Source organism: Grus americana, chromosome Z (assembly GCF_028858705.1).
Source record: "Grus americana isolate bGruAme1 chromosome Z, bGruAme1.mat, whole genome shotgun sequence".
Taxonomy (NCBI): domain Eukaryota; kingdom Metazoa; phylum Chordata; class Aves; order Gruiformes; family Gruidae; genus Grus; species Grus americana.
The window spans coordinates 43,258,228-43,271,417 of record NC_072891.1 but is presented as its reverse complement, the minus strand read 5'-3'; the positions used below and the strand labels follow the sequence as shown (position 1 = coordinate 43,271,417).

Here is a 13,190-nt window from a genome sequence, read left to right as displayed (position 1 = left end):
AATCGAAGGTATTTAAAGAAAAAAATCTTCAGGAGATGTAACATAAAAAAGATAAACAAAATACTGTGCATCGAACTAAACTCTCTCCTATGAGGCAAAAAGAAGGGTAATTTCAAATTACAGTAATGCCACTGTAAGCGAAGTGAACAAACAAACCAATTACTTCTATACTAACACTGCATATCATGAGAACATTAGCAACACAACATACAACTTCAATGATAATCATTCTACCACGTATTTCAGAAAGGAGTATGACAGTTTTGTGTCATATTTATGCTGTTATCAAACCCGAGATTAGTAGTAGTTACTTTCATGTTGCAATTGTGATCAGAAATGAGTAATATACAATGTGTTACTTCCATACTGAAGATCAATTCTTATTCTGTGTATTTAATCTGCAAATCTCAACAGAGACGGCGGGATTTGGAGAGATAACACAAGAATTACAGCTCTGGAAAAAGAATGTTTAAAGCCACATAGACTTTCTTACAGTAAATCATAACTTTCTTATAATAAATTGTAACCAGGGTCAGTTCCTCATTATACGGTAGGACAGAATGCTCTTCCTACTGCAAAGTCACTAACCATATGACGAAGACATACAAGCTTTGGCAACTTAGGCTTCCTTCTTTTAACAGCAACCCTCCCAGCCTTTTTGCTATCCTGTCTTTTAAACTGCGAACGCTTAGAAAACAGCCTATCGAGCAGAATGGCTCAGGACTAGCAGTAAAAAAAGACGGAACCACGTATAAAATAAACCTGGGTGCAAGGAATATTGCAGTTACACAGGTACGTAACCAGAAGACATGGTCCGCTAGAGGTGAGGGTACACATGAAACTAACTCTGCCCCCTTGTGCATACTGTGATACACTCAGGTTCACACTCACTACTCCGCAACACACTTCCTTCATTCCTCTGAAATCTGTCTCAGCTCCTGTGGGTTATTTATGCAGTGATTTCTATGTTACACTGCCCCGGTATCTTCTCACTGGTCTTCACTGTTTATGCAAGTCCTCATCTTGTTAAAGTTATGCATTTTAATGCATTTTTTACATTCATCTACTACACTTTTTCTGTTTATTCAGCAGCATAGGTACCTCAAAGGACACTTGAGAATATGTTCTTTTCACCACAAAGCTAAGCTACCTGCTAATTTCAAAGGTCTATATGTGCCTGTAATATCAGTTATCCCACAATGTAAAACTTAAATATCCCTTTAAATAGACAGTGTTCACCGTATTAGCTGACGCAGAGATTTATGAACTGCTTGTTACACCGAGCAGTACAGGGAGCAGCAAGATGTGTGCCCTTCTGCTTCAGCCAGACAGTCTGCATGATCCAATACAGCATTACTTGAGAAACAGTATTTGATTAAGGAATTGTAGACTGTAATATAATGTACAGCTGTGAAGTACCTGTGCTGTAGTGGTTCAAGCACCATTAATTTAGTCATTTCCAAATTTTGAGTCCTAGCCACGCTGCTATTTTTTTTTTTAAAGGAATCGCCTGAGTGCCTTAAAACCAAAGAGAAAACTACACGTCCTGCTCTTTGAGGATTTTCCCTATGAAGAGAAAACTCAAAAGTGCCGCCGTCTTGACTTGAGCTGAAGCCCCTCTGACCTGCCATTTAACACACACGGGCCTTAGTTAAAAAAAGGCATGTGATGCTTTCGTTCCCTGCAAAACAACTCCTCCTACCCATCTTTAACATGTCTGACGCAGCCGTACCCACCTCCCGCGCAGCTCCTGGGGGAGCCTTTGCATCAGCTGTGCTCAGCAGACGACCACTCTTATGACCACTCTTCCATCACAGCTAGGTTAGCTGGACGCCTCTACTGCACCGCTTAGGAACTGAGAATAAAACTGGCTCCAAGTGCCATGCTGGAGCTCAGCGTGTAATTTTAAAAGGCTTGTAGATTCATAGATTTTTAAGGCCAGAAGGGACTGTTACAACTGTCTTATCTGACCTCCTCAGTAACGCAGGCTGTAAAACTTCACCGATTTCTCCATCAAACCCATAAATTCTAGTTCAGCTAGAATATAGCTTAGTCAACAAAAATAATTTTATTCAACTCACTTTGAGGCATTTCATCTCAATTAAGGTACGCAACCCCAGCCATTTCAAGCTGTTTCAGCTATGATGTTTTTCTTTTGATCACTTCCCTCCCTCCCCAGCAGAACACTTATATGTCTCTCTTCTACTGCTCTTCTGGCCAAAAAAGTGGTTGAAACTTATTTGCACAGTATTTATACAAAAATTCACCTCCAGCAGATTCTGAGCCTGGGAAATATTAAGCTAGAAAGCATCTTCCAAAAACCTGTAACTGAGAACAGGTGACTGAATATGAACACTCTTGATACCGATCCCACTGGAGTGCAGGACAGCGAGCCTTTCCGTGCTGCGCGCAGGAAGGCGAGCTCATGGAGACAGCACCCAGCCCAATCTACGGAGAAGAAAGAAAAAAGAGCTGGCTAACAGCTTCGAGAGATGCCAGGACCTTCCCTAGCAGCATTTCTCAGCTAGGCAAGGGGCTCACGGGGCCAGTCACAACAAAGCTGAGAAGCCCTTGCTACGCCAAACCAGGTCTTTACACTCTAAACCAGTCTTCACTCCCCCAAACAACCAGCGTCCCCCGTTGCATGGCTGTGTGTACAGTTGTGTTTTATCGCTCTAAACACTTGGGCGGCAAGGAAACGGCCCGAGCGAGCAGCAGTGGACCGTGGAAGCACGGCACGGCCGAGACATCGACTGCCCACCTCCGGAGACCACAGGCAGCAGGAAGGCACGAAGGAAAAAAAGCACGATTTCATAGAATCAGGCAGCCAATTCCTCACACGGAAAGCCAAAGTCGCCTCGGAAACACGGCTGCTTCCGCGGTCTTCTGATTTTGCCTCTGTTGTCCCATGGGACCAGGCTTTGGAGAGGCATCATTTATTTACAGGCCTTTCCACTGGGCATCGGTTATCGGCCAGTAATACTGTGGGCACACACACACTTCTAATGGCCTATGTTTTGAAACCAAGTCTAATCTGATGGCGCAGCGCCCAAACTCCTTTTCCAGCATAGCCATTAAAGGATGTAGGTTATTGCTGTTGTCACCATTGATATTTGTCATTGTAATGTAATTAGGGCCCTAAAATGATGCATTACAGCCCTTGGCACAGCTTCTATTAAAATCTTTTCTTCTGCTCACTGAACTGCGACCTGCTTTCTGATGAATAACAGACAGACAGCTTTAGGGTGAGGAGCAGATTCATCAAAGAAGTATTTTTCAGCTCTGGAAATAAAATAAATAAATAACAGAGGGCAAACTAAGAAGAAAAGCGCAAGGAAGGAACAGAGAGGGGAGAAGAAAAAAAAAGCACACAGCGCATTTGAATTTCATCTGACCACTTGAAATTCTGATTGCATCTGATGAATCTTTCTTAGGACAATATATTCCCAGCCTGTGAATCACATGGTTAATCAGGGCTCTAATCTGCTATCCATCAGCCTATGCCAGCACTGTAACTTCCAATCAAATTTATAGGTTATGTGGGTCACGCATCCCTGAACAACTACATTCATGGATATCCCATTTAAACCGGCACAGACTCTGAAATGCTGTTGTTAGGGTTACTGAATGTTATAATACTATTCAAAGCTTTATGAAAGCTCCTGATAAACAGCTGCTAAATTATTGCCTGTGGATACAGCGTGATGCTCCGAAATAGCATTAATGGCCCAATAAAAGGGCGATTGTTCATGCCAAAATATAAAAAGGATAGCTTTTGCTGCCATAGTTTGTCAAATATGTTAACAAACACCGACACTTCTATTACTCCTTTCCCTAAACACAAAAGATGTTTGGTTTTGCATAAAAACACACCAGCATGGAACCAGAAAAGATGAGGAAGAGGCAGGCAGGGAAGGCTCAGGCTGGAATTGTCTTTTTACTTATCTAATCTAATGCAAGCTTGTATTGTTTGCATCCTTTGGGCAACACCTACAAAAGACACTATTTTTAACAGTTTTGAGCTCTGTTCCTAGCCACTTACGTGGCATCTCTTGTAAAAAGAGAAAGAATAAATATTTATTAACTACAGAGTTAATAACTTCTCTGTTTTGTTATGCATATAAAGAGACAACCATAAAATCACTGTGCCAGAATTGGACCCAAGTAAAGGAATGAAGACCCGTACCAGCCAACAGTCCCTCAGCATCACTGCCAGGATACCGCACAAGAGCAACAGCTTAGGTCCCCAACTCAGCCAACAAAATCCGGTGGTTCAATGGTACTTAATTGCCTAAACATGCCTAAAAACCTACCTTTAAAAGCATTCTGAAGGAGATAAGCCTGTGGGCAAGGCTACGCCGCAGGTCTCACGAGGTAAGCCAGCCCCCGAAGGGGGCTCAGCAAAGCTGGTCCTTGGGGTACAACCACGGCCCCACAGCTACCAGCTGTACGCAGAGGGGAGCATGTGACGGACCATTAGACTCCTAAATCCCTTTGAGGATGGCAATGTAGGGGTTTAATTCAATTTACCCTTGCCACACACAGCTAAAATAGGACATAAGCACACGGTAAAATATGGGAATGTGTTTAAGTGCCTTGATAAGTATTTTAGCATATGTCCGAATTCTTAGCACAGATGGGGACTAAAAGAGAAGCAAGAGTCATATAAACTCCAGATATTAAAATATTCAGCAATGTTCTAATACGTAGGGAGTTCAGAATCAATTTGTTGCTTAAAAATCTCCATTTGCATTCTTTTTTTGGCAGAGGGAAAAAAGAGAATTGGGATTTTATTTATAGTATATAAACTTCAGGAAAATATTTCCACTATATTTCACAAAGTTCCATAGTTATTACAATTATAAAAAATTGCTGGTAAAGAATTACCACTGGAGGCTGTAGGTCTGTCAGTGGAATGGAAACAAAACTACTATGTATGTATTGTTGAAATAAAACAGAATAATAAAACACTATTGGGAAACCCATTTCAGCAGCCAGTAGGAAAAAGAATATATGCAATTACACTTTCAGAAAAATAATCTGAAACAACTGTTATTTCAGGTTTAATTTGTTCTACACAATGCAGCCTTTGCCAAAAAGATCAATCTAGTTTATTAAGTGCTTACCAAGAACACATGCACACACCCATAACATCTAAACAAGCATTTCAAAAATTAGTGCGAACAAAAAACATTATTACACTGTACAAGACATATCACAATTCTGAATGGAGCGAGCAAAAAAGCTAATCTTAGTATTTCATAGAAAATTAACTCTTCTTTCATAAAGAAGAATGTGTTTTGTTTTAATCACAGACTGTTGCCTGGAAGTGCTTACTCCATTTCTACAGTACTGGAGGAAATACTGCAAGCCCTGAATATAAAATTTCTCTTCAGCCCTAAAGGAATGGTGTTTGGAAACTGAGCCACAAACAGTCTAGGAAAAATTCTCCGGTGAGAAGGATACTAACCAGAAAACAACTTCTTCACCAAGCCAATTGCTCAAGTTTAGGAGATTGAATTTGAGCAATGAAAGTAAGAGTTGATTGAACACAGGCGGGACCACCAGACTTTGCTGAATAACCATGGGTACATTCTCCACCTCGCTTTCCTATCAACCTCCTTTACAAACATCCCAGCTAAGCTCATGAAGTACTGTAAACCTGATACTTACCCTTTGTAACTTAATTTAGGTGCTTATTTTGCACAAAATACTGCAGACAGCAACATAAGCAATAAACCAGAGTGGCAGAATTTTCAAAATCAATTTTCTAATGTACATCCCAATCCGTGGGCTGCTGAAGTGAACTGATAAGACATGGCTTTTATTTAATGTCTCAGGAACCACGTGGAGCTCAACTGAGCAAGAAAGGGTACATATTGAATCATTCATGATTAAGACAATAAAAAGCGAGTCAAGTAAGGTGACATATAAACATGCTTCAAGCCTGTCACTTGAGGAAGTCGACGTTTTTTGTTAATATCGACTTCTACCAGCAAGTAGGGGAATAGAAACGCACAGCCTGGAGATCCCCATAGCCCTTCATTTGTTCAGGCTGCCAGCAGGTAGCAAGCTGAGCCCTGCCCTGCCCTGCCACCAGCACCTACACAGCATCCAGAAAAAAGGCTGCAAATGAAACTTGGTGGCAGAGACCAGCTTCGATTTCCCTTCCTCGAAGGCAGCAGGAAACACTTGCTGAAAAAGCAGACAGGAATGAGTAGGAAAGGGACACTGCCATGGGAGGTGCTGTTTCCATCAGTAGAGCTTTGAAGTCCTCCATAAGGTGCTGTCCCTTTCACGGCACTACTTGTTTTGTGAAATACGGCCTCATAACATAGGGATAAGAAATTTCCACTACTCTCCACCACCTGAAGGAATCTGACTTCATATTAAAATACTCCCAAACAAACAAAACTTTTTTTTAAGCTTATAAACCTGTGGCATTGCGCTACGGCAGCTGCAGCTCTGAATTCAGTCTTTTGCATCCGTCTTCTAGCTGCAATTAGGTCAGAATTTCCCATTTCAATCTTTCCCATTAACAGCTGAAACACAGCAGCACACACACCATCACCACTCTCTTACCACTCGATTCCTCCCCTCACACATCCCTCCAAAACTTCTGACCACAGTTCTTCAGCACCTGCTGGAAATGACACAAGCCAGTCTGAGCCTGTCCTTGCAACTATATGCATACAGTGGTTGTAGTACAGTTTTAATTTAAATGGATGTAGAAAGTCCTCTGTTTATTTACACCACAATTTCATACTCTCTTTCTGAGGAGTAGCAGGAAAAGTAATCAGAAAGAAATACTACAGGTCAATAGTTTCAATGTGTACATCGTGAAAAACTGGGAGAAAAAAAGGAAAACAAGAGGAGAAAAAAAAAAAAAGAAAAAGGTCAAATCCTGTTCTCAGTAGGCTCATGTTTAACTTGAGGTGTCCTTAACTGCCCTGGAAAAATATTAAGGAGGGAGCATTTCAGGAAAAAGCTGAAAATCTCTAGCAGGTGAATCTAGAAGAAACATTTTTTTTTTTAATTTACGTATATAGTGCTTAGAAAAGGGGGTTCTGCTGCTCTTTTTAAATGTTACCATAAAATAAACACTAAAATAGTTTTCCCTCTGCAAAGTAGAGCTGTCAGTGCCCAGTTCTGACCCCCACCAGCACTCACCTTTCATTTACAAACACACTGAAAGGAAGACTCAGAAGTAGCTATAAGCACCCCATTACCTACACGCACTCTGTATCATGGCTACGGTGCTTACTCTGGAGCAGTATGCTCCAGATGTTAATCACCAAGAAGCTGATAGCTATCATGGCTGAGAACTGTGAAGACTGTGCCAGACTTCCAGCTACATCTACAAGGCAGTACTGCTAGTCTTGAAGCTCGCCTTAAACGCTGCAACCAATGGTAACACCTAACAGTCTGACAAAAAAGAAGGAAGGAAATTTAGTTTCTCCAGCAAGTGTGGTGGTGTTCCAGGTTTTAAGGAACTACATAAAGCTGATGAATAAACTTTTAAAAGTGTCTGTCAGAAGTCCCCCATAAACAACAGGAAAAGCAATGTGACTGCTGAACTCAATCTGTTTTCTTCCAGAATCATCTGGAGGCCAGGAATCAGCCCTTCTGCATCAGGAACAAGGTTACTTCTTCTGTTCCACCTCTGGATTCCTTTGCCTCAGCCCTGCAGGTCATGAAAGGTGGAGCCCATCGATTATGTTTGCTTCCAGAAAAGATAAATACTAGGAATCAGCACATTGATCTATTCAGTGGAATTTTTAGGTCTGGTTACAAGAATTCTTACAGTGTTTGAAAACTTTGTCATGTTTTGCCTTCAATCTCTCATCTCTTCTTTCTACCTAGCAATTTCACACCACGTGGTGAATAGCTATCAATTAGCTTAAGAAATCCAGCAAAAAACCCTGGTATTTATTTCAAGGAAAAGTAGTCTACACAAAGGAAACAACATTTTAACTCCTTTTCCATTGTGACTTCCTGTTGTACTATGAAAATGAGCAATACTCAGATGCAATTTCCATAGATTAAGGTAACAGATTTTTGTATATGACATAATAGCCAAAAATCCTGCCCCTTTTAAGCCAGTACATGAAAGTGTTATTTTTCACATCACCCTGAAAGAGATGAAAGAATAGTGTAGTGGATTTTGTAGCAATGCTATAATCAAGCTTCAATTTTGGATCCTTGCAATCACACAAATTCAAGTAAAGCATGTTACTATCTCAACTTTTAAACCATGTGGAAGTACGATACCTGTTAATTCTTTCTGAAGATAAATAAATGTTTCATACGCCTTGGTGGTATTTACCAAGTCCCAGTTTCTGGAATAAAATGATCATCTGAGAATCAGATTACATTTAAGACATTTTTTGCCCTTTCCTACCTGGAGAGCTTTTTTTATTATTTTTTTTAAATCAACACTCAACAAGTGAATGATATCTAAAATACTCAGGTTGTATAAGGAAGGCACATTTTCTTTTACTCCGAATTGAAATGTAAGTGTCAACTTCAGGTGCTGACTCATGATTTCCTCATGCTTTGAGGTGGCAATGCCACATTCCTACTGAAGCACCAGCCGTCGACTTCCATCCTGCAGCACCCTATGGATGGGCACGCTAGGATGAATTGTCACCAGCCTCGTTGCCCGGGACTTACCCCGTACCACACAGGATGACACAGCCAGTCAGGATCCCAGTTCCTCTTCTCTGGAGCAGGTTGCCCTGAGAGTTAAGAGGGACAGCACCAAAAAGCTGGGGAACTGAGTGCATTCATCCAGTAAGGAAGGACTGGAAGTTCCAGCCTTTCACACATCTCTGCCACCACGCAAGGTTATATTGATCCATATTTGTATTTTTTAACTAAAATACTTGCTGTGATGACTAGCTCAACAGGAAGGGATTCTTGATGTAGCAGAATGCTGCTTTCCTGAGATCAACAACAAAAAAACAGTCTATAGTTCTGACTCCTATTGAGGAGAAAATATTGATATGAATTGTCATTGCTCATAATGTCAGTCATTGTGGATCATAACTACCTCTGCTGAAAATAACCCTGTTCGGATTTCAGCATTTCTGCAACTGGGGTTTCTTGCTATTTTTTCCCTAACTGAAGGAGGACAAGGAAAGAACAGGTAATTTTATCCTTCAACATGTGAATATCTAACAAGTGGAAGTTTCACCAGCAAAATACATCTAAAATAATGTGCAATTATCTTTTTAGACTTCCTAAGAAGACACATTTGCAAAGCAAATGCTAAGACATTTGTAAGGCATGCATGCTTAATATGTTCAGGAAATTCACTTGTCCAAGACAGCTGGATACACTAAGTACATCTTGATGTTCAATTCATTTGAATGGTATTCCCTCAGTAAGACTCCTGCCAGGACAGACTCTGAGTTAAGCAACACTAAATGGCATTTATCTTTAAATTACATCAGCATTATTGAGGTTTTCAAATACTCTTCATCCAAGAGGGATTTCAACTTAAAATAACTTTTTAAAGAAACACAAAGTTTAAGAAAATGCCATAAAAAGAACAGGAGGTGTGGAGCAAAGAACTCTCTGGTTGGGAAATGTAGATTTCATGAAACCTTTTGCAGTGCTCTAACTCCCTGTGAGATCACACTTTATGTGGAGAGCTACTATGAACTGCGTTAATTTCAGACAAATGCTCAAGATGCACCATATGTTGAGTGTGCTCTTCATCATACCGCACCTACAGACTTTAATAAAAACATCTAGAACATGGAAAGTAGGTCAAATGTAAGCAAATGAAAGGGGTAAATAATCAACTTTATAAACAGATTAACCATGTGATAATATCAACGCATTTCTCCTTAAATGTTTTCTTATCAAAAAAGGCATTAAACAGGATTCCATCATAAAGTTGGTCCAATTTCGCACTCGTGATCCCCTTATGAAGATGTCTGGGCCAGAAATACAGATTACACACCCACCAGTTATACTGTATCTGCTCTCAAGACAGAGAAGTCTTTTGCTGTAGCTTCACATGCACTTTAAATTGGCATAAAAACAGGAACTCTCCCCTAATCCAACTACTCTTGCTCACCCCACCCTTTTGCTGCTAGCATTTTTGTGGGTATATGGTGAACTAAGCAATGAATTTATAAAAGTTAAAACCCAGACCCCCACAAATCTTTTTTTTTTTTTTTTAAATACAATCATCATCCCAGACCCAGTTTACCATGGAGTTAATGCAAATGCAGGATCACCCCTTTCATTACCAATGCCACCTTCCGCCCACCTGAAGTGCACGGAAAACTTCAGTCTCAGACACACAAAACCTCTAAGCCGAGGCTTTTTGTGAACACTCCTTTGAGTCAGAAAACAAGAGCACAGTTAAGAGAGCAAACCACACAGCAGCACTCTGGGCAAGCTGCTCATCTCGTTACAGATACCGATACTTCTCTGAGCATACGAAGGCACTCCATTTCACTTCCTCCACTACCCTGCAACCAAGACATATTGCTATCAACCACATCCTAAACTTTTCACCTCTCGGGTTAGCATCACGATCTGGTTTAGCTGCAAGTTTCAACCAGTCTTTAGAGCCACCTGTTAGGTCATCTGGTAAACCAAATCACCAATACCCAATTGCACAGTGAATTCAAAACAATAAATAAATAAAAACTAGCGTACATTAGTGGTGGACGTCCTAGCTCAGTAGTGGTCAGATGAAGAAATTAAATGCTGTGGTCAAAACTGTGAAAAAAAAAACCCACTCATAAAACAATGTATGTTTTTTTCAGCTACAGCAGACAGCATGACAGACAGCAAAACCACATTTCCATGCCTTTTTTTTTTTTTTTAAATGGATCTCTGGCTTTTTGCCATAGCATAATTCTATGGCTTACCAAAATGCAGTCTCTGGGCTTGTTAATTTCATATTTAGTTAGCTAGGTCTGTAATCTTGCCACCCTTTTAATCAAAAAGGTTCAGGCAAGCATTGATATGAAAAATACTCATGCAAATACTCACAAAAATACACAGAGGTTATATCTATTTTGGTTTATGAGAATCTGTTTTGCACAAACTATTATAATTATTTCTTTTCATAATAGCAGCTTCCCATGACAATTAGAGGCTAAGTTGTGCTATTCTGTTTGCATTAGAAATTTGCCAAAATACAAGAAAGGAAACCTTAAAATCATTGAACTACCTACTGACTGTTTGCAAACCTGTTTGTGTATAATCACTATCTGTTTTTCACAAAGACGACAGAAAAAGCCGGGGGGAGGAGGAAGGGAAATAGGTTTGATGACTAGTGGATAGCTCAGACGGTGTTTCCTTTGTGTGAGCTTCAGTGAAGATAAAAGAGTAAGTTGGAAAATATTAACCTTTAATATAAAGGGAAGGCAGCTCAAAATGACTGATTTTTTTATTGAAATAAGTAAGTTTTCACTACTGTAACATACCATGTTGCGTAGGTGAAAGCAAAGGAAAGAGAAGTGAGAGAAAGTTTTATTTTTTAACAGCCACCAACATGGGATACAGTGAATTTACCATCACAAGTATAACTTCAGCTCATGAATGCAAAACTGAAGCCTTTAAACTAGCTGCAGAACTGCCCAAAGAAGCTGGAGAAATACTCAGCCCAACTTCTCGGTTAGCAGGACCTGAATGAGTCTGCTCGGTGGTGGTTAAAGCACACCGGTGAGTACTTCAGTCATATCCTTGAACACCATCCACACGCACCAGAAAGTACTTTATCTTAACTCTGTACCTGTAAACAAAGTTTTAAAAATACATGCCTTTTACCACCCATGCAGCCCAAAGCAATACAAAATTACTCTCAATATGCACCACAGGACCTGCGTAGAGCTCACTTGCTATGTTTGTAAATTAGGATTTCTCCAGCTCTACTGACTAAGCTAGACTGTACACTGAGAGATATCATAGTCTTGTTAAATTCACGGCTGTTCTGCCTCCAAAACTGGCACTCTTCTGAGGAAGGGCAACCAGGAAAGGTAGCGCCAAAGTGATGCTTGGTAGATAAACTGTCCTACTTTACCATCTAAATCCCACCGCTTCACCAAAGTGGAAAAGCACAGCAGTGTTTCAGTGGAGAGCACCAGATATCAAACCTTTCTCCTATCTTACGCTGAAGACAGCCCTCAGACTAGTATTTCTTTTCCAAAGTCCAACTTCCATTTAGGCTCAAAACTAGATTTACAGCTTCTCACACATGCGGGGTCTTCACATGCTAAAGAGTGAAGACTCAACCAAAGCTGTGGTCCTCACTGTTGAATACTAAGCCAGTTTGCCTAATCTTTTGACAACTCACATTGTCATTATCTTCCTTCAATCTCTGCAACAATAAATCAAGAAAGAGCCTTGTGCAGATTCATTGTCTAATGGACAGGTAGAAATTCAAATGAGATTAAAAAGAGATGGGAAACTAGCTACTTGAGATCTACACCAAGAGCCTACCTCAGACTAATTCTGCATAGAACCAGGAGGCACAGAAAGATTTAACAAACCCTGGATTTTCCCTAACCTTACAATGTAATTGCTTGTACCAGAGAATCAAGATACCACGGTGCTGCAACCACTGCACATAGAGCAACAAGCCCCACCTCCAGCATTTGCCAAGGTTTGGGCCTACAGCAAGAAGGTAGTGATGTGCTACTACAACGTAAGAAAGTTTGTTTCAGTTTTCCCCCCAAAATCCCACACAGATAAAAAAGGTAGTATTATCCCATTTTCCAGATGGGGAACAGAGGCTAAGAAGATAGATTACCAAGGGCAAACTTCCTTAATACAAATCAAAGTGTTGACTGCATTACCGCTGAAAGGTACATCACTGGAGCATGCTAATTGCAGCTGGGATGCAAAAGACAGTAGAATTCACATGGGAGGCAAAATGGGGAACAAAACTGTCTTGAGAAAGACCATCCTGCCCCAAGCATCTTAGAGAGATAAACATAGCCACTTCTGAGTGACTCCCATGTAACAATATCTCACCTCCCATTTCTTAATGTACTGCTCTCCAAAAACTGCTCTGTGGTAAGGGTTATGCTTCAGGAGATAGTATTACTGCCATTTCCCAGACAGAGAAGTGAAGCAGTGAAAGCCAGAGGTGAAGTCTCCAGAAGGTACGTAATGGGATTTTTAAAAATGCCTAAGCAGACTAGACATGTAATTCAGGCAGA

At 40.5% G+C, this 13,190-nt stretch overlaps 1 protein-coding gene across 2 annotated transcripts in view; it reads right to left on the bottom strand.

Annotated features, from left to right (window-relative positions):
* LOC129199585 (transducin-like enhancer protein 4) overlaps positions 1-13,190 on the bottom strand; it is a 100,938-nt gene that overhangs the window by 69,800 nt on the left and 17,948 nt on the right. The gene's annotated exons all lie outside the window — the stretch shown is intronic.